The following is a 20,389-nucleotide window of genomic DNA, read 5'->3' on the forward strand; positions in this document are numbered from 1 at the left end:
TTCTCCTCAAGGCTGGCGCTCTACTACTTAGGCCACATCTCTACTCTGTTACCAGCTTTTGGGGGTGAGGGACAGGGAGTAAATGGAGGTATTTGAACCATAATTTTTAGATTTCAGCCTCCTGAGAAGCTAATATATATATATATATATATATATGTGCGTGTAGATATATACATCCATCTTTCTTTTTTTTTCTCTCTCTCTCTTTCTCTTTCTTTCTTTCTTGTACTGAGGTTTAAACTCAGGATCTCATGCCTTGGCTGGTAGCCTACCACTTGAGCCACACCTCCCACTCTGCTTTTAGCTGGTTATTTGGGAGATGGAGTTTAACAGACTTCTCTTTCAAACCAAGACTCTCTGGATCTCAGTCTCCTGAGTAGCTAGAATGACAAGTTTGAGCCACCAGTACCCAGCCTACACTGCTGATCTTGGATACAATATTTCAGAACTGCGTATCAGGCCCACTTCAGGGATATACTGGATTCCACCTGGTTTCTCTCCCTGCATCAGAGCTTAGAAACTCTCAAGGCAACAAATAGGGGCAGCAGGCCTTGGTTTTTTAAGGCTAAAACAAAATACCTTAGACTGGGTGGTTTACAAACAATGGACATATTCTGAAATCTGAGAGTTCCCGGATAGAGATGTCAGTGGATTTGGTGTCTGGTGAATGCCTTTCCTTACAGATGGCCCCTTCTTGCTGCATTCTCACAGGGAGAGTCTTTTTCTTAAGGATACTGATCACATGACTTCCCAAAGGCCCCACCTCCTAAGACCACATGGGCTGGGGAGGGGACACAAGCATTCAAGCCAGAGTAACAGGTTTTCTATTTCACAAAGATCACTGTCTAAAACCAGTGTCTCAAAAACTGGATTTTTTTTTCATATTTTGTTTGTTTTTCATTGGTTCTTTCAGGTATGAGATGAATCTGGTCCCTTGTTAGAGAGAAGTGCATAGGAACTGCTGAAGGCTTGTCCCATGTCAAAAAATCAAGTCATAGATATACCTCAGCTCCCTCCCTCTGCTCTCCTTTACTTGCTTCATAAATTAAAGTGACTTGGGGGGGAGGGAAGGGGGAGGATAGGAAAGGATGGTTAAGGGGAAACAAAGGAGGAGGCAACAATGCTTGATAAGAAATGTACTCATTACCTTGCTCATGTAATTGTAACCCCTCTACGGTATTTTCACAACAAAAAGAGAAAAGAAAAAAAATTAAGGCAACTAAAGAAAGGACTCCATCATTTCAGTGGGCAGATGACTGGATAACATTGGTAACAAAAATTTATAACATATGGATTGGGTCCCTTAAGAATAGGACCAAGAGGGAGAAGCAAAATGGAAAAGATTTACTAAAGAAAAGACAAAAGTAGAGATCCTACTAGACAAGAGGGTACTGTTTGGGGTGCCATTGTGTAGGATGTCTCTAGGAGAGAACTACCTGACTGTAAAGATGAGCTCTTCTGCATCCTGTAGCTCTAATGACAATGTTCCCATTCCAGCTCACACCTCTGGGGCCCAGTCAGCCTACTGTTCATGTGCAAATCTTCCAGGGGTCATGACCTGATGTCCCCTTGGGCCTCTGTGCATGTAGAACTGCTCAAGTGACCTGATGTCTAGGGGCCTGCACACAGGACCTTTCAAGGCCTGGGTGAGGGATGCAGAGGGGAGGGGTCTTTGTCCAGATTGGTTAGCCAGGCTGTTTTTCTGCTCTCAATACCTCACTGGGGACTGGAGACTAATGCTTAGAATTGGCTAACATGAACCTATGCTGTCACCTTCCTCCTATGTTTCTGAAACTCCCCACATAGTAAATGGGCACTGTTATACTTAAAATCAGGGGCATGGAAGAGACAGGTTCCTTTACCAAGTTTACATGGTGGCACGCAAGTGGTGGAGCGCAGATTCAAAGGTTGAACTGACTCCAAAGGGGATATTCTTTACCCGGTGTTGTGTTCCCTTCATGGATCAAATTATATCCCCAAACACAGCTCCTGTGGGAGGTGTTATTACTCTGCTTTATAGACTTAAATAACAAGGCTCAGAGAGACTGGGAGCTTGCTTTGGGAGGGCCAGTTGGGGTGGACTCCAGGTCCGTACCCAAAGCCCTTGGCTTGACATCGCAGCCACATCAGGGTTCCCAAGTCACCTGTCCTTGGCTGAATGTTAAACAAGCTTTTGGCATTATTTAAAGCCAGTTTAAAGATAGTCTTGTTAAAGTTGGAAGGCATATTACAAAAGAATGGTAGAAAATTCATACCGGTCAACGCTACTAAGATTAGGAATCTACTTTTCCTTCTCTTACTTAAGAGGATTATTGCAATTAGCTTTGATCTTGATTTCACAAACTGAAATATATAAAGAAAAAAGACTGCTTCCAGGCAAATTGGATGTCTTGCCATTTTAATTATTTCTGTGGTGCTCATATCTATACGTGGAATATAGAGTAAATGATGGGAAATATTTTTAGCTTCATTTATGGACTTTTATTAAAACTATACCACTGAATTTCCTGCAATACTTTCTCTAGCCTCCCCCCCCCACGCACAAAAAAACTCCCACCATTAGGGCCAGAAACTTGGTGGACTTGCTTACTCAGCTGGTTCTATACAACCTGAACCACATCTGCAGTCTGGCTTTTTGCCAGGTATGTTGAAAATAGAGTTTCACAGACTTTTATTCCCAAGATGACCTCAACCTTCAATCCTCTGGACTTGAGCCTCTTGAGTAGCTAGGATTACAGGAGTGTGCCACTGACAACTGGTGACTGTTCCTTCTTAAAATGAAATTTTGCAAAGACAAAATTTTTAATGGCATGTTCTGTAGGTAAGTTTTAACACTATAACACTGGTGATTTTATTTCTGAAAAAATTCACTAAGTCAGAGGGATATAAAGATGAAAATTGAAATATATTTTCCTGCCTCTTCCTACTATTCTCTATGGGAACAACTGATAACAAGTCCTGCTATGCCTTCCAGAAGATTCCTAATAGAGAGTAAATACAAATATATTTCTTCATTTTACAAAATGGGATTGTACAAAAATACATATCAGTGTGCTATTTTATACATAGAATGCATAAAATAGCATTAGAACACATTTTTTTCAATATCATTACTATTACAAGCATTATCACAATAAACTAATTTTGTAGATGCCACCTTGGAACATAGAGTCTGAGAAGCATAGATACTAATAAAACATGCATTTTAATCTTTATTAGGTATTTCTAAACTGTGCTGCTAAAAGATTTCCACAATTTATGCTCTTTGCGCCCATCTACTTCAAGAATGAAGGCCGTTCTCAGCAATCAGACTATGGCCATTCCAGAAAATGTCGACGTCACTTTGAAGGGTGACCTTGAAGGGCCTCTGCGGAACCCTTCGGAGGGATTTCAACCACATCAATGTAGAATTCAGTCTCCTTGGAAAGAATAAGAAGAGTTTCCAGGTTGGCAAATGGTGGGGAAACAGAAAGGAACTGGCCACTGTGCGCACTATCTGTAGTCATGCACAGAACATGATCAAAGGTGTTACAAGATGAATTCTCTGTATGCCTACTTCCCCATCCATTTCGTTATTCGGGAGATTGGGTCTCTCTCTCGTTGAAATCTGAAACTTCTTGGGTAAGAAATACATCTGAAGAGTTAGGATGAGGATAGGTGCTGCTTGTTCAGTCTCTCAAGCCCAGAAAGATGAATTAATCCTTGAAGGAAATGATATTGAACTTGTCTCAAATTCAGCTGCTTTGATTCAGCAACAATGTTAAAAACAAGAATCAGGAAACTTTGGGATGCTGTCTATGTTCCTGAAAAAGGAACAGTTCAACAGGTTGATGAATAAGATCCAAGTTAACCCATCTGCAGAGACACTACCACAGGCCCTGACCAGCTTCTGGTACTTCAGTGATGCAATAAGAGGGTTCTATTGGAAAAAAAAATCCTCAATTTGTAATCTCATCATGAGCATTTAAAATTATAACAGTAAATATTTGTTTAATGTATGAGAGAATGCTTTGTTTAATGTATGTGAAAATGTTTTTATGTTTTTGTCAATAAAAACCATAGTTGAACTTAAAAATATATACATCTGGCTGGTGCCAGTGGTTCATACCTGCAATCCTGGCTACTCATGAAGCTGAGATCTGAGTATCACAGTTCCAGGCCAGCTGGGCAGGAAAGTCTGTGAGAATCTTTATCTCCAGTTAACCACCAGAGTCAGGAGTGGAGCTGTGGTTCAAGTGGTAGAGCATTAGTCTTGTCCATAAAAGCTCAGGCCCTGAATTCAAGCCTCAGGACTGACAAACACACACACACACACACACACACACACACACACACACACACACACACACCATGTACCTAGTAGATGAAAGTGGTATTTTATTGCTTTAGCTTGTATTTCTGTAATCGTGAGTGATGGCAACTATTTTTCTCCTCCTACTCTTCCTTCTCCTCTTCCTCCTTCTTTTTCTTCTTTTTTGCTGACTTACTGGTCATTTATATTTTATTTTCCAAAAACTTCATATTCTTGGTCCATTTTCTATTGAATTATTTTTTTTTCTCACAGATTTTATGTCATACATTGAAGGTTTGTGTCTCCTTAAAATTCCTGTACTAAAATCAAATCCCTTATGTGAAAGTACTTGAAGATTGCATTTTGGAAAGGTGTTTAGATCACCAGGGTGGAGCCCTCATCAGATTTGTGTCATACAGAAGAGAGTCTAGAAAGCTGCCTTACCCTTTCTGTCCTGTGAGATTATAGTAGTTCGTAGTCAGCACTCTAAACCAGGAACTGGGTCCTCACTGGTCTTTGAATCCATTCTGCCTTGACCTTGGACTTTCAGGTTCTAAAACAGAAAGGAATAAAATTATTTCTCTTGTTTATAAGTGACCCAGTTTAGGGGCTGAGAAGGTGGCTCAGTGGTAGAGCGCTTGCCTTGCATACATGAGGCCCTGGGTTCGATTCCTCAGCACCACATAAGCAGGAAAAAAAAGCCGGAAGTGGTGCTATGGCTCAAGTGGTAGAGCGCTAGCCTTGAGCTGAAGAGCTGAGGGACAGAGTTCAGACCCCACGACCAGACCCCCCCCAAAAAAGTGACCCAGTTTAAGACAGCTTCCATGTGCACTTTACATTTTTATGTAAATGAACTTGTACACATTAAATTCACCTTTTTTCTAGCAGCTACATTGAACAAATATCTTTGCAATATGTTTTTTACATATTAACTTTCATTTTTGTCACATAAATCTACTTTTATGTGTCAATTGTTAGCCTTTCCTCTACAATTTCTAAATATCTGAGGTCATATTTATACTTCAAACATAACTTTTTGAGAAGTTATGTTTCAAACTCTTTCTTATCACTGCAAAGACCATTAAAGCAACATATTGGCCACTTAATCAGCCAAATTGTGACCGTGGGTTTTGCTTAAAATATTTTCCTTTTATCTGAAAGATTGAAGCCATTAAAGATAATGGAAGTGCTACCATTATCATCATATAAACAAGGAAATTAAAGTTCATTGAGTTGAAAAGACATTCCATCAAGGTGACAGAAAGAGGGAATTGGGTGGGTGTCTGACCCTCAGATTTACCTGCTGAAAGCATGGAAGTGAAATATAAAGGTTTATGAAGAGAAAATAAATTGGAGGAACAACTGAGGAATGGCAGGAAGTGATCCAATGAAGAGGGGCCTATGCCAGTGAGGAATGTGTTTAGGGAAGCTCAGAAAGAAAAATGGATGGAGCTGGGAAAGTGAGAGAGGAAGGCCAGGCAGAAGCATCCCTCCCTCACCCCTTCTCTGAGTCCCTGCTCCCTGTGCTTGCTGCTGGAAGGCCTCAAGATGAATTCAATTGCAGATGTGCAGCTTTCTTATTTATTTCTTTGTGTTGGTAAGGGAGAGGAAGTCTGACACCCCACAGACCATCTTTCAGGAAATAACACTGGGACTATGTATTGATTCTGAATTTTTAATTTAATTTTAATTAATTCTTAAATTTTTACTTTTTCTGAGTAAGAAGATTTATAAAAGTAACCTGATATGGACAATTCAGAATCAGAAGAAAAATGTTGGTTTTCCTCTCTCTGTATTCTTTTGGATTTCACTGGGCTTAGTCTTAATCTGTAAAATGAATCACCACAAGTCAATGTACTTCATATAAAGCACATTGCTCATGGATGCTCAGAATACAGTACACCCTGATACAGAAAAAGGAGGGCCAACACATCCTATGAATTGCTCCATTGTGGTAAAGTTATAATTACTGGCTTATGGCTCTGAAGAAGGTTTTGTATTCCCTAACATTATCCAATCATCTGTTTGAAACTAAAAGAAATATTACTACTACTTCTGAGTTCCATAATGATCCTTCTTGATATTTGAGATTTGGGTCGACTTGGCATTCATTTCGCAGTATAAGCTCTAACTCTCCTTCAAAAATGTAAAGCAATAAAAATAAGAATGGAAATACATTCTATTCCTCTCCCCTATCCTATCCTTCTCTCTCTATTTTTGTTTTGTTTTTTTTTTTTTAATGCAGGTCCTAAGACTTGAACTCCAGGCTAGCCTTCTACCCTTTGAACCACAGCTCCATTTGTGGGGGAGTTTTGGTAGTTAATTGGAGGGAAGAGTTTCACAAACTTTCCTGCCTCTGCTAGCTTTGAACCAAGATCTTCAGATCTCAGCCTCCGGAGGAGCTGTGATTACAGGTGTGAGCCACTGGTACTCAGCTTTTCCTCGTTATTCTTTTAACTATGGGTTTTAGACATTAAATATGTCGATTTCTCCCCTTTTTAGGGAGAGAGCATTTATGAAGCTGAGTCTTTCTACTCTATGATTTTTGAGATTCTATTTCACTTTTTTTGATAGTAGCTCCTTACAATTATTAAGGCAGTTTGTTTAAAATCAAATGAATATAGCCACCTATTTTACCCTTCCCTGCACGTGCACATGTCTATTTCTTAGCTAGTGATACATACAGAAAATGACTAGTTTCAGACCTATTCTCAACTTCTTTGTTTTGTCTTGTATTTCTACCATGGCACTAATTACTAGCAATATGATTAATGCACTACTTACACTGGTGGCTTTGTTCCCTTTGTTTTCCTATAACACTAATTAATCCAAGTTTAAAAATACTTTTATTTCTGCTCACACATGTCAGATGTGGGTATTTTTTCTTCTTTGGAGTTTAAATAAAAGAGAAAAATAAAAGTAGACCAATTAGTGATGTGGCTAAAAAACTCTCTATCAAAGTTGTTCATCAAGTAATGTCTGGGGCCAGCAAAGTTAGAAATGACTCTGAAGTAGGAAAATTTCAATTCACTAAAAAGTTATTTTGCCTTTTATTCATTTGTGTGTGCAGGGCACTGCTATTCGGGTTTGGGTGCAACAGACTTTTCAGTTTTTCCAAACAGAAGCATGGTTGATGATGACTGCTTATGATCCTCACATCAACCAGATCTAAGACAGATCCATTCTTATCAACGTGCCTCTGTCTTCTCACAAGTCTGTCCTAGCAGGTGCCCATTACATTGAGAGTTGGAAAACTCAGTTTTCATCCTATAGTTATCACTTGCTATGTAGTCTGGCTTATGTTTACAGTATTTGTTTTCTTTGACAGATCAGTCATACCCAATAGATTTCTACCATAAATATTGTCAGCACTTTTTGAGGGCATTGCTAAATCACATCGCAATATTAAATTTTTAGTATTACTTAGCCTTCCCAGATGTGTGTGTGTGTGTGTGTGTGTGTGTGTGTGTGTTTATTTAGTTTTTTTAGACACTGGTACTAAAGCTTAAGCATGGCCTAAGAGTTATCCCTTATCTATGCTGGTGCTCTACCACTTGAACCACAGCTCAACTTCAGCTTTTTAGTGGATAATGGGAAGTAAGAATCACATTGACTTTCCTGCCTGGACTGGCTTTGAACCACCATCCTCAGATCCCAGCCACTTGGGTAGCTAGACTTATAGTCTTTTTGTTTGTTTGTTTGTTTTTGCAGTCGTGGGGCCTAAACTTTGGGCCTGGGCACTGTCCCTCAGCTCTTCAGCTCAAGGTGAGTGCCCTACCACTTGAGACACAGCGCTACTTCTGGCTTTTTCTGCTTATGTGGTGCTAAGGAATCGAACCCAGGGCCTCATGCATGTGAGGCAAGCACTCTACCACTGAGCCACCTTCCCAGCCTACCTAGACTTAGAGGTATGAACTACCAGTGCCTGGCTCAAAGTAAGATACCTTAAAGATATAGAAAGAAAGAATTTATGTGTACATCTTAAAACCTCATTCAATTTCTCCTCTTTAAACAAAACTGAAAGCTTCTTTTGTATTTACTTATTTTATTTTTATTTTATTCAATATTTCAAACAATAATCTTTATGTAGTTGTACAAAGAGGTTTCAATTCACTGTATCTGTTTATGAGTACAGTGCTTCTTGAGCAATGTCACCCTTTCCATCTTCCAACCCTTTCTCTCACAACCTCCCCCATACATTTTCTTTTTCTGATTGTGTGTGTGTGTGTGTGTGTGTGTGTGTTGGTACTGGCCTTCAATTCAGGGCCTGTTGGTGCTCTACCACTTGAGCCACAGCTTTACTTCTAGCTTTTTGGTGGTTAATTGGAGATGAGAATCTCATGGACTTTCCTGTCTAGGCTGGCTTTGATACTCAAATTTTACATGTCTGTCTCCTGAATAGCTAAGATTAAAAGTATGAGCCACCAACACCTGGCTCATACATTTTCTAATAATGGAATAAAATTAAAAACTACTTTCCAGTATTTCAGAGCTATTGCATAAACAACTATATTATTATTTATGCTCTTTGGTTCAGTGTATACAATTGTCTGCTCTGTATGTAATTTAAAAATTGTTAACATAATGTTAGATGTTTATATCTGGTATAGAACATGAAAAGTCACTGCTGGTTTCCTCTTAGTCGTTTACCATGTGTTCATCTCCCCTGCTCACAAATAGCCCAGTCTATAATTTGTGTTTCTTATACAATGCACAGGTGGTTTTCCAGAAGTCTTTGAGAACCTCAGCAGGGTCACCAGCCAGCCCGCTGCCCTTCCACATCTTTGCTTATATTTTGTTGGCTTCCTTTATTTCTTCTAAATTAAGTGGCAGAGGTCACTTAATAAACCATTTCACTCATTCCTCAGAGGCAGGTTAGACATGAGCATTGCAAATCGTGAAGTTACTCCTGTAGACATTCAAGGCTGGGCTTTTTTTTATTTTTCATTTTTGCCAGTCCTGGGCCTCGAACTCAGGGCCTGGACTCTATCCCTGAGCTGTTCTGTGCTCAAGGCTAGCGCTCCACCACTTGAGTCACAGTGCCGCTCCCAGCTTTTTCTCAGTAGGTTATTGGGGATAAGTCTCACGGACTGTGCTGCCCAGGCCGACTTTGTAATGAGAGCCTTAGATCTCAGTCTCCTGAGTAGCAAGGATTATAGGTGTGAGCCACCAGTGCTAGCTGTGCTTTTTAATTTTTACAATTAACTTTGAGATTGAATTCATCTCAACAAAAGACAAGGGACTTGGCAAAGTCCCTCCACCCCCTATAATATTAGATTAAAGTGCTAATTGTTTTATTCAAACTATCACTTTCAACTCATTAATTCATTTTACTCCTGATTGAATTGGTTGGGAACACCATAAGACCTTCAGGGAAAGAGAAAGTCCTGGGCTGGGCCTTTTCCTCCCCAAGATGCATCTTTATTTAGTGTATTAAAACACGAATCTCTGCCATCAAACAAAAGGGAAGAAAATTATGTAAGTGGAGGGAATAGTACTCCCTTATGAGAGACAGATTAATAGATTGCCTTTTTCAGTAAGAGGAAGTTCACATGTTGGTATGTTATAAAGAGACTCTAACCATTCTAACCTAGACTTTCATTCACTGAGAATGAATTCTCCCTTCCTTCATTTCATATTTGGTGAATTATGTTGACAGAGTTCATGTCACCCAACAGTCACAAAGTAAATTTGACTGATGAATAAGGATATAACTTGGGATTTTACATGAAAGACTTTTATTGTGAAATTCTATAGAAAGAGAGGTGGAAGGCCCCCTTTTGAGCAGCTCTTTGTGTGTGTGTGTGTGTGTGTGTGTGTGTGTGTGTGTGTGTGTGGTATGGAGGGGCTGAACTCAGACATGGGTGCTGTCCCTTAGCTTGTCTGCTCATGGTTAGCACTCTATTATTTTTAGCTACCTATCCATTTCCAGCCTTTTGCTGGTTAACCAGAGATAAGAATCTCACAGATTTGTCTGCCCCAGCTGCCTTTGAACTGTGATTCTCAGATCTCAGCCTCCTGAGTAGCTAGGATTACAGGTGGAAGCCACTGCTGTCTGACCCTTCATTTCTTAAGATGTCTTTTAGTTTATAATCTCTAACAGTTCCAGTATCTGTCCTCTCTTTGTCTGAGGCTCTTTTAAACAATTTTCAAAAGTTGAAGAGTAGCCTTGTGCAACACACCTGAGTATTTGGGCAATGACTCAATACAGCACAAGTTACTGCTGTTTGTACATGTGGAAGGAAAGGCTACATGAACGAGTGTTCATTTACTGAGCTTTTGCTCTCTTCTAGGTACTTTGCTAGCATTGTATAGACACTGCTTCATCACAGGTTGGCATCCTATATGAGAGGGAGGAATCGTTAGTGCTCCTTTTCTAACAGATGGGAGATTGAGGCTCCAAAACCTCTATCCAAGATCATACTCAACATAGGTGTGTCAGACACCACAGCTGCTGAGAATTGACTCTTCTCTCTTTAATTCTGGCTCATATCCTTCCTGTGAATTCAAAAGTAATTTTGGTTAGAAAATTACTAACAAGAAGTTAGCAATTTTGTTCACTCTGTTAGATGAATAAAAGACTCTCAAAACGTTTAAAATCTCAGATGCAAGCCAGGGACCCGGGAGAAGCACTCCTGAGGCTTGTCTTCTGGCTCTGTGAAGTATGTTTTCAGCAATTTTTAGGAAAAAAATAAAAAGGATAAAGAACTTAACATTGCCTATAGTTGAAACACAGAGCCCTGGAACATTCAGAACATTCTATGAACCCAGTTAAAATCACAAGGAAAGAGGAGGAAAGGCAGAAAGAAGAGAAGGAAGGAAGGAAGAGAAAAATGAAAGACAGCCATCATATTAACACCAGGTTGGACAAATTTTTCAGTTTTCCCAAGTGCTTGAAGAGGCTCGGCTAGAGATAATGGCCTAAGATGGTTTCCTTCTTCAGCAGCAGCACAGAGCTTAGATCTTTAAATTCTCTGATGTTGAAAGACACAGCACCACTGATTTTATGTAAAAGCCAGGAGGGCTTGGAACCATACCATGCTGGAAAATTAAAACAAATGCAAGTGGAATTATCCAAATACTGAGAGTCTCAGTAGAACTAGATAACAACTGAGTAGATTTTAGAGTTTTTTTCTTCACATATATATATAATCTTGTTTATGTATAATAATTATAGAATCTATATATACTCTTAATCATATATTTTATACATATTAATATTTGGTTTCAGTAATTGCTTTATAAACCTTTTTCCTATATACTAACAAATTATATTTATACATACATATACACTTATAAATATATCCTTCTGTATATATATATATATATTTTTTTTTTTTTTTTTTTGGTCCGTCATGGAGCTTGAACTCTGGGCCTGAGCCCTATCCCTCAGCTCTTCAGCTCAAGGCTAGCGCTCTACTTTATATTTCTTAAATAGTGTTTCTTCATCCAATTTCAGATAGTTCCAACCTTATTTTAATTGAAAATGATCATATAAAAAAAGTAAGAATAAGAATGATTTCTGTAATGTCCTTCCCTAGGTATTCTGCTCAGGCTGGCTTCAAACTGTGATCCTCAGATCTCAGCCTCCTGAGTAGCTAGGAATCAGGCGTGAGCCAGACTCCTGGCTACTATGTTTTTTATTTTATTTTTCTGACAGCAGCTATAAGGAAATATAGACTTCAGAAGTGAGAATTGTTGATTATGATCCTGAGAAAGTTGGTTTAATTTTCTTCATCATTAAGATAAAAATAACAGTATGTATTTTATAAGGTAGGCTAGAGTAAATGGCTCCAATAATCAGGTCTGCTTACCCTATGGGTTTAATGAAAAAAAAATGGATGGATCTACATATATATATTGATGTCTTTATATATATAAATATATTTATAGACATGTAAATATACATCAAAATAGACACATTATAGATGGGTAGGTATATTTATAGTATGCATTTAGAATGCATACCATAAATATGTATCATATATTACATAACAAATATTTATATATAAATATATATGGCATATACTTATGTCATATATATTTATGGTATGCATTATACTTTTGTATACACATATTTACCTATTTAGAACTCTATTGACTCCAATGGTTCAAGTATAGATTAACCCTGGGATCACTGGTCATTGCCCACAGCTCAGAAAGCAGAAAGGGAGAACATCACAGGGTCCCCTCAGTTATCTTCAGCATGTTGGGAAGTATGATGGTTTTCATGAGCTCAGCTAACGTGTGGATTATATGATCTAGTTCTAATTAAAGCCTTCCTCCCAAACTGAACTAAAGGTTTTAAAGATTCCTTATAATGAAACCATGCATCAAAAACACTAATAATAATGTGAATACAAGTGAACAAGAAACTGGCCAAGCCAACCTTCTCTTCCCCTAGAAAAGCTTACAAAGGCCCCAGTGAGCTAAGAACTAGGATAATGTGTGTAATATGTGCATTTAGATCTGGCCTCTAACTGACAATCCTCTTCCTCTGCCTAGTAAGTGCAAAAAAAAAAACCCTAAAAATTAGCCGGGCACGGGTGGCTTATGCCTGTAATCCTAGCTATTCAGGAGGCTGAGATCTGAGAATCGCGGTTCAAAGCCAGCCCGGGCAGGAAAGACCGTGAGACTCCTATCTCCAATAAACCACTAGAAAACCGGAAGTGGCACTGTAGCTCAAGTGATACAGCGCTAGCCTTGAGCTGAAGAGCTGAGGGACAGCGCCCAGGCCCAGAATTCAAGCCCCATGACCGACAAAAACAAACAAACAAAAAAAAACTTTAAAAATTATCTAAGAGCCAGACTCCATGATCTACTGGTATTAGAGTTTTTGCAAAGCACACAATACATTCCTCAATTATATTGTTCTCAAGAATTAAAATATTACCAGTATATTTTTACAGGAAAATATTGTAAATAATTATCCAGAAGCATGTTTCCTATTTACAAGGTTGTTCTTTTAAAAAAAGACACTTGTTTTGAACACATTTCATAATATCTTTATATACTGTTATAAAGAAAACTAATATAAATAATGAGAGCATATGCATATTTTGAGAATACATTTCCAATTATGATGCCACTAGAATGTATGATCACAAAGATTGGCAACCACATGTTTCTAGGATTGAATATGGAAATCTGTCTCAAGAATAATAGCACTAGTCACCAACATAACACATTAAGGGGAGTCTGTAGGGTCTTTACATAGGCTGGCCTCAAACTTACTATCCTCTGGCTTTAGGCTCCTGAGTGCTGAGATTATAGGCAGGTGCACCACACCTGGCTAAGATGAAGTTTTTTAATTCACTTTATAGTGAGTTTTATATACAGTCTCATTTCTGATGGAATATTTAAATCACATCTGAGGTCACAGGATTCTCAGGCCATTCATAGCTAGGCCTATTCATTGATTCAACCATTCACAGACTAACTTTGCCCCATAGAGAAAAACCAAAAGGAGCCACAGTCACTGGATAGACATAGGGCTGTTTCTTTACACCTGCTCACCATAAATTATCTAAGAAGTGATATCATCCTCTGTTTTGGTATTCACAGTGATTGATAACCTAAATTAAAAGTATAGCATAACCATGCTTAAACAAACCACATGGTTCTCTGACCCAGAGAAATTTGAAGTTGAACTAGGAAAAGGTATGACTATAAATGATAATCTGAGCCAAACTTTTTTTTTTTATCTCCCCCTCAGAATGAATTAAGAATAGTATTTACAGATCCTCCATCTTCTCAGGTTGAGAAATAATCTTTTAAGGTAAGCCCTGTTAGTTACTTTGGCCTCCTTCCATAGATAGCTGCTTCAGGACAGGATTCTTTAGCATGGTATGTGCACTTGCAGATTTCCCTCGCTGTCTAGAGCTCTTCCACGTGAGGTGCTCTTATGTGGAGGGGGGGGCCTGCAGCCAGACAAAGATCAGGAGCCACATTCCAACTCAGTTCCGGAAACGTTACCTCATTTGAAATTTTTGTATGCTTGATAGGCATTCAACTCGGAACCTGTTAAGAAAATCAGCAACTTTACTCCCTCTCTCCCATCCCTCCCTATTTTCCCCAAACGTGGGTACATTTAAATCTGCCTTCTAATTCCCAGTCCTGTTCCTCCACCTCTTGAATGCAGGGATTATAGGTGTACACTACCTTGTACATCTGAAGGATCCGGTTATAGACAGGAGTAAAGGGGAAACTGGGCAAAGATTTCCTTTGTCTTTTCTTGCTTTCAGTCTTCCCTGGACTCTCCTCTCTGTCTACTGGGATGTTAAAGAGAGAAAGTTCTTTGACCCAGACATAGAGGGCTCATTCAAATTCCATATGCATTCAGTGTTCAGCCAGAAGAGGCCCTCTGTTTCCTTGGAGCTCTGAGGAAGCCAACCTAATTTGATCAGTAAAAATTATTGAAGTTGATATTTCAGATAAAGAGCTGACGGATTGGGACCTAAAACAAAGCACTGGTTGAGGGTTTTGTTTTGTTTTGTTTTTGCTCACAGGCTCCTGCAAGGAGTGTGTCTTCAAAATCATAATTCACCCGTGGTTCTTAAACCCAATGCTGTAACTCAGCAGCCTCTGCCACTGTCCTAACACCCCAGCTGCATCGTGGCTCCACTTAAGATTTCCTAGCCCTGTGAGAACATCCAGCCATGGACAGGGTGTCACTCAAGCTTATCCTTTTTACAGGAGCCCTTAGAAGAAATGCCAGTTTGTTTTTGGAGACAGTTAATCTGACGGAAGTAAGTTCAAGTTTTGGCAAAGATCTGTAGTAAGATAGAGTGAAAAGCTGCCAAATGGTATTATTAGAGAAGAAGAAAAGGCACAGCTTCCCCAAAGTCAAACGCCAAGCACACCTCCATCAGTTTCAATCAAGCCCACAGGAGGAAAAAAAAAGAGACATTTTTAGATGTATTCAGCCTTAGTGCTTCTTTGACCCAAGGGCTGTTTGATTATTGTAAAGAGAGCTTATAATCACTTTTCCATAAGGTTCTCGTAATGTAATATGAAGGGAGCTTTTAGAAACACACCAGTTCAAATCAAACCTAAGCAGTAAGTCCTCTGTCTTGTCCCCAGTCACTGTGGTGACCACTCCTATTGGTTCATGTTGCTTTAGCTCAAGACACAGCTGTCTGGTTTTGCATGCTTAGGATCAATGCATTATTGCATCTGTGGATTTGGGTTCTCCAACCTTATCTCCTGATTGGGGTATTATTACGCTGCTGGGCTGATGGTTAGACACTCAGAATGAACAGGTGCTATCCTGGTAGCAGAGATACCTAGCAAACCAAAGCCTTCACTATCCAAGTTATCTATGATGGGGTCTTATGAAGATCCAATATCCTCTTCTAAAAAATGATCATGAAGCTGTTGGCTGTGATGACCTCAAGAAGTGTGTGAATATCCTAGGGGTCAGAGCCTAAGGCTAGGCCATGAATTTTTACCATTCATGACTCTTGGCCTTTTTGCTTCTATTAGGAATATAGGTGTGCTGTTCCAAGGAAACACACAGTCCTCTTTCTTTTCCCTCTGCCATTTTGTCCATGGGTAGGGCATAGGAGTGACCTTTTGCAGTGCAAGCTCATGCAGCCCACTGATTTGTTGTTTTTTGGTTAATATTTTTTTATTGTAAAGATACTGTACAGAGTGGTTATAATCACATGAGTAAGGTAATGAGTACATTTCCTGGAGAGCATTGTTACCCCCTCCTTCCCTTATTCCCTACCATCCCTTCCCTCCCCACCTTCCCTACTCCTCCCTCCCTCGACCCTGAAGTTGTAAAGTTTGTTTTTAACATAGTGTCTTGTACATCTCATTAGTACACTGGGTCAACCTGTACCCACTGATTTGTTATCTGGTACTTCCTGGATACCAAAGGCAAGGCTGTGAATACACTGTTTTACAGAATTTACTTTGATCACAGGGAAGGTATGGGAAAGTAAGTTCTCAGTAGCAAACCTTTCCTCAAGGGGGAAAGAACAAGACATAGGTCTGTGTTAACAACTGAATCTACCAATTAGATCTAGTATGCTCACATTGGCAATTATATTCAGGAACTATAGTTTGAGTCACAGGAACCTATCCACATTCAACTTTTTTTTTAACTTTTTTAAATGGCCAAGAGCTACTTAGATTTTCATTGACAAGTCATACAAAGGAGTTTCAACATATCAATTACATTCAACCATCTTTGTCTTCTAGAAACAGCTTATAGTGGTTCAGCCTAAATCTTACTGAGCAGAGAGGAATATTGTCAAGTGCTAGTCAGTAAGGCAAGCCATCAAATCTGCAGGTTCCTCCTGAAGATGAGGCAGTGCGGATGCAGAAGGATGACATTGTTGGCCCAGACAATCTGCTTGGAAAATGAGAACCATGGGATTTGACCTCATTCCTTATTGTTCTACATTGGAAAAACTGGAAGGAAAGGAGCAGGTTCTTGTTGCTCCTCTGTACCTTTCTCTCTATCTTCAGTCTTTCTCGTGGTGTTGTAGTATGGAACTCATGAACCTTTTCTCTATAATCCGCAGCCATCCCTGGGATGTCTTTTCTCTGTTCCTGCTACCTTTTCATGCTTATCCTAGCAATTCTGGACCCATATAAGCAGTTCCCTGCTCTTCTTGCTAGAGAATTATCCACTAGGCCCCGCTGCAGTGAAGACAGCCCTGGGCTGTGGGAAAGGTGAGGCCAGTCACATCCACTTGCTGCTTATCCCCATATGAGGCCTAACCTGGCCAAAGAAGCTGACCTAGGACTTACTATAACAAGAACTCAAAAATTCATGCGGCTTCATAGAATAGAAAAACTAGGACAGAAACTGACATTCTAATTTTTACTATTCACTGAAATTCTGCATTTTCTTCCAATTTGACTGGAACAAAACAGTTTCATTGCCTGTGACTGTCCCAAATAGAAATCACAGATACTTTCATTCCACTTGCAATTGTTGCTGACATATCACCATATCATCTACATTCATTACAACTTCTAATCCACAAGTTGCCACCAGCTCTTATCATTGAATCTATTAGCAAAGAAGCACCCTGTTTAGCATGTGAAATAGTTAATAGCTGTCTAGTTAAATTTTAATAAAATTATTTCATAGTACTATGAATTATTATTTGTATTACTATAGCTAAAGTGTATTATTATATGATATAACTAAATATACTACACTATTATATAATTATAATATGCTATAATTATTTGTATTATCTGTATCATAATTATTTCACAGTAATACATAGGCTTTTTTTTGTAAGCTTATGTCTTTTTTTATTCATTGAAAAGCATTTTTTTCCCTCAGAAGGGGTCTGTCAGCTTTGTGAGGCCCTAGGGCACAAGCAGGAATCTCTGATTCAGGATCCAAGAAGGTTGTGTGTGAAGGTTGCATCTAATTCTATTCTGTCCCTGATTGCTGGAGGCCCCAGCCCTGACCCTCACTGCTGAGCTTCACAGGTTCTGAACACAGCACAGACTAAAGGCTCATTATTATCTGTGTCTTCCTCCCTAGGGTGTCACCTGCCTTACCTGGTTCTTTTTTCATACCCAGCACTCTTAGGGTCTTTGCTTTTGCTGGTATTCACTGAGCCCCGCCCCCTCCCAGCCTCACTAGAAAATCAAGAATTTTGCCATTTTCTCCCCTTCAAGTCACTGGTCATTAATCAGCAACACTTGACAAATTTCCACAGGGGCCATTAACAACCTGCGGAACCACTGGCCATTGGAACTTTGTCTCTGTCAAGAGCCATTTAGATTTTCATTGACAAACCATACAAAATTATCAGTACAGCAGACATCTGAGAAGAGTCATACAAGGAGCAAATCCATCTGCTCAGGTTGCACCAAAAGACTTGAAGGGCTTCACATGGCCTCCTGACAGTATGTTCCCACCTGGGGAGATGAAGTCAAACTACAATTCAATCAACAGCCATATCTAGCCCTGACTCAATCTCTAGTTTGGATGAGTCCCTTCACTTTTGTATACCCCTACAATCCCTGCCTTATCCTCCTTAACTGAAGGACAGAGTAATTTACTTTGTTGAGCAGAATAAACAGACAGGAGTATGTGAAGGTCCTTTGACCGACCAAGTGTGATGTGAATATTTGCCACTCTCCTTTTCCCCACTCCCTTCCATGACTTGCACAGGGTTTCTCTTCAGCATTGCTTTTCTCTGCCCTCTGTCCAGACTTGACTCAAATGGCTCCTCCTGGGCTGGGAATGTGGCTTAGTGGTAGAGTGCTTACATGGGTGAAGCCCTGGTTCAATTCTTCAATACCACATAAACAGAAAAAGCAGGAAGTGGCACTGTGGCTCAAGTAGTAGAGTGCTAGCCTTGAGCAAAAGACACCCAGGGAGAGTGTCCAGGCCCCGAGTTCAAGCCCCAGGACTGGAGGGTGGGGGGAAATGGCTCCTCCTCTGATGAACTGACCCAATAGGATGACAGAGGTATCTTGGAGATGTGCTGCACCTCTACTTTTTCCTGACACCCCTTCATCCTATCAGTGCTTCAGCTTCCTTCAGTTGCTACTTTGAAGCTTTTTAGTTATTTCTTTTTCATGCCATGCCAAGTGAAAATTCTGAGGAAGGTTAGTAGAGGGGATAATAAATAAAACTGTTTTTGCATCAAGTGCAAAAGCATTATCCAAATTTTGTATTCTGAACTCTGAAAAAATAAAACAAAAACAACATAAACCAACTCAGAGGATTAGGTGGCTGAGTGGGGGTGGAATATTGGTATTGCCAAAAAGTAATAAATAAGGAGTCAAGATCTGAATGGAGTAAGAAGAGAAGGTAAAGTACTAGGCATGGAGAAAGTCTAACAGGGAAGCAGATGTGAGAGGTCATCCAGTCTCTCCTCCACTTCCCCTTGCCACAGGTACAACTTAGTGGAGACTTGCTCTATGCTCAGAGAAGGGTGTGGTATCAGACAAAACAGACCAAGGGAGGAAAGATATCATGATAATCCCAAGCAAGATAGGAAATGTACTGTATGTCTCTAGCATATGGTGAGAACATCACTGAGGCAGGAATTCTGGCCTCTTGAATCCGGGCAAATGTTCTTTCTAGGGCTGTCATCTTCATGAGCTAGCTATGTTTCTGCATCACCACTCACACATCACACCTTCATCTCCAGCTGACACCTAAACGGAAGAGATTCTGAAGAACAATCTTCACTGCAGCTATTAGCTTTGGGGACATCCACCTACATTCGACAATTTTAATTCTCTGCAAAGAAGGGAGAGCTTTTTTTTTTTTAATTAAGGAAACGTGTGTGTCTGTGTGTGTGTGTGTGTGTGTGTGTGTGTGCCAAACCTTGAACTCAGAGGTTCACATTCCTGCTTGTTGTTTTTTTTTTCTACTCACCGATAATGCTCTACCACTTGATCCATGCCTTAGCTTAACCTTTTTGTGATGGTTATTTGGAGACAGAGCTTTCAGATTTTTTTCTGCTTGGGTTAGCTTTGAACCTTGTTCCTCAGCTCTCAGCCTCTGGAGTAGCTAGGAAGGACTGTCAACATGAGCTACTGGTGCCTGGCAACTGTCCGTCTTTGTAACCAAATATTACAGGTTCTAAGTGTATACCAAACATTTTCTGTTAGTTGTCTTATTTAATGGGCTCAGAGACCCTATGTGAGGTAGGTCTTTTCCTCTCACATTGTAGAGACATTATGTATAGTTTGGTATTTAATTCTCTATTTCTGCCTTTTCACTTTATGTCTTTGTTATCAAACTTCCTGGGCCTGAACCATTGATTTGAAGACACTGTTCATACGTGTGTCCTTATCACACCCAGAGAAGATGTGTAACAACCGACCGAGGAAGAAAATGGTAATCAAGTCTGAGCCAGGAAACATTACATGAACGAACCTACTAATGCTTTGGAATGGATTATTTCAAATTCAAAAGAACTAATAATAAATACATGATGTGACCATTATTTTTGGTGAGCAATTAGAAGAGTATTATCTTGACATAATTGAATTTTCCCTAATGGAAGGCGGGAGAGCACTTCAAAATTTGGCACATCTTCCCTTTCATGTTTGAAGTAGGCACAGGGGAAAATGTTCTCCTGAGAAACTTCAAAAGCACAC

General features: G+C 39.6%; 1 pseudogene; it reads left to right on the plus strand.

The window, feature by feature from the left end:
• The first annotated feature begins 3,286 nt into the window (after positions 1-3,286).
• LOC105998358 lies at positions 3,287-3,838 on the plus strand (annotated as a pseudogene).
• The last annotated feature ends 16,551 nt before the right edge of the window (positions 3,839-20,389 follow it).

This window comes from Dipodomys ordii, unplaced genomic scaffold (genome assembly GCF_000151885.1).
Source record: "Dipodomys ordii isolate 6190 unplaced genomic scaffold, Dord_2.0 Scaffold162, whole genome shotgun sequence".
In the NCBI taxonomy this organism is placed as follows: domain Eukaryota; kingdom Metazoa; phylum Chordata; class Mammalia; order Rodentia; family Heteromyidae; genus Dipodomys; species Dipodomys ordii.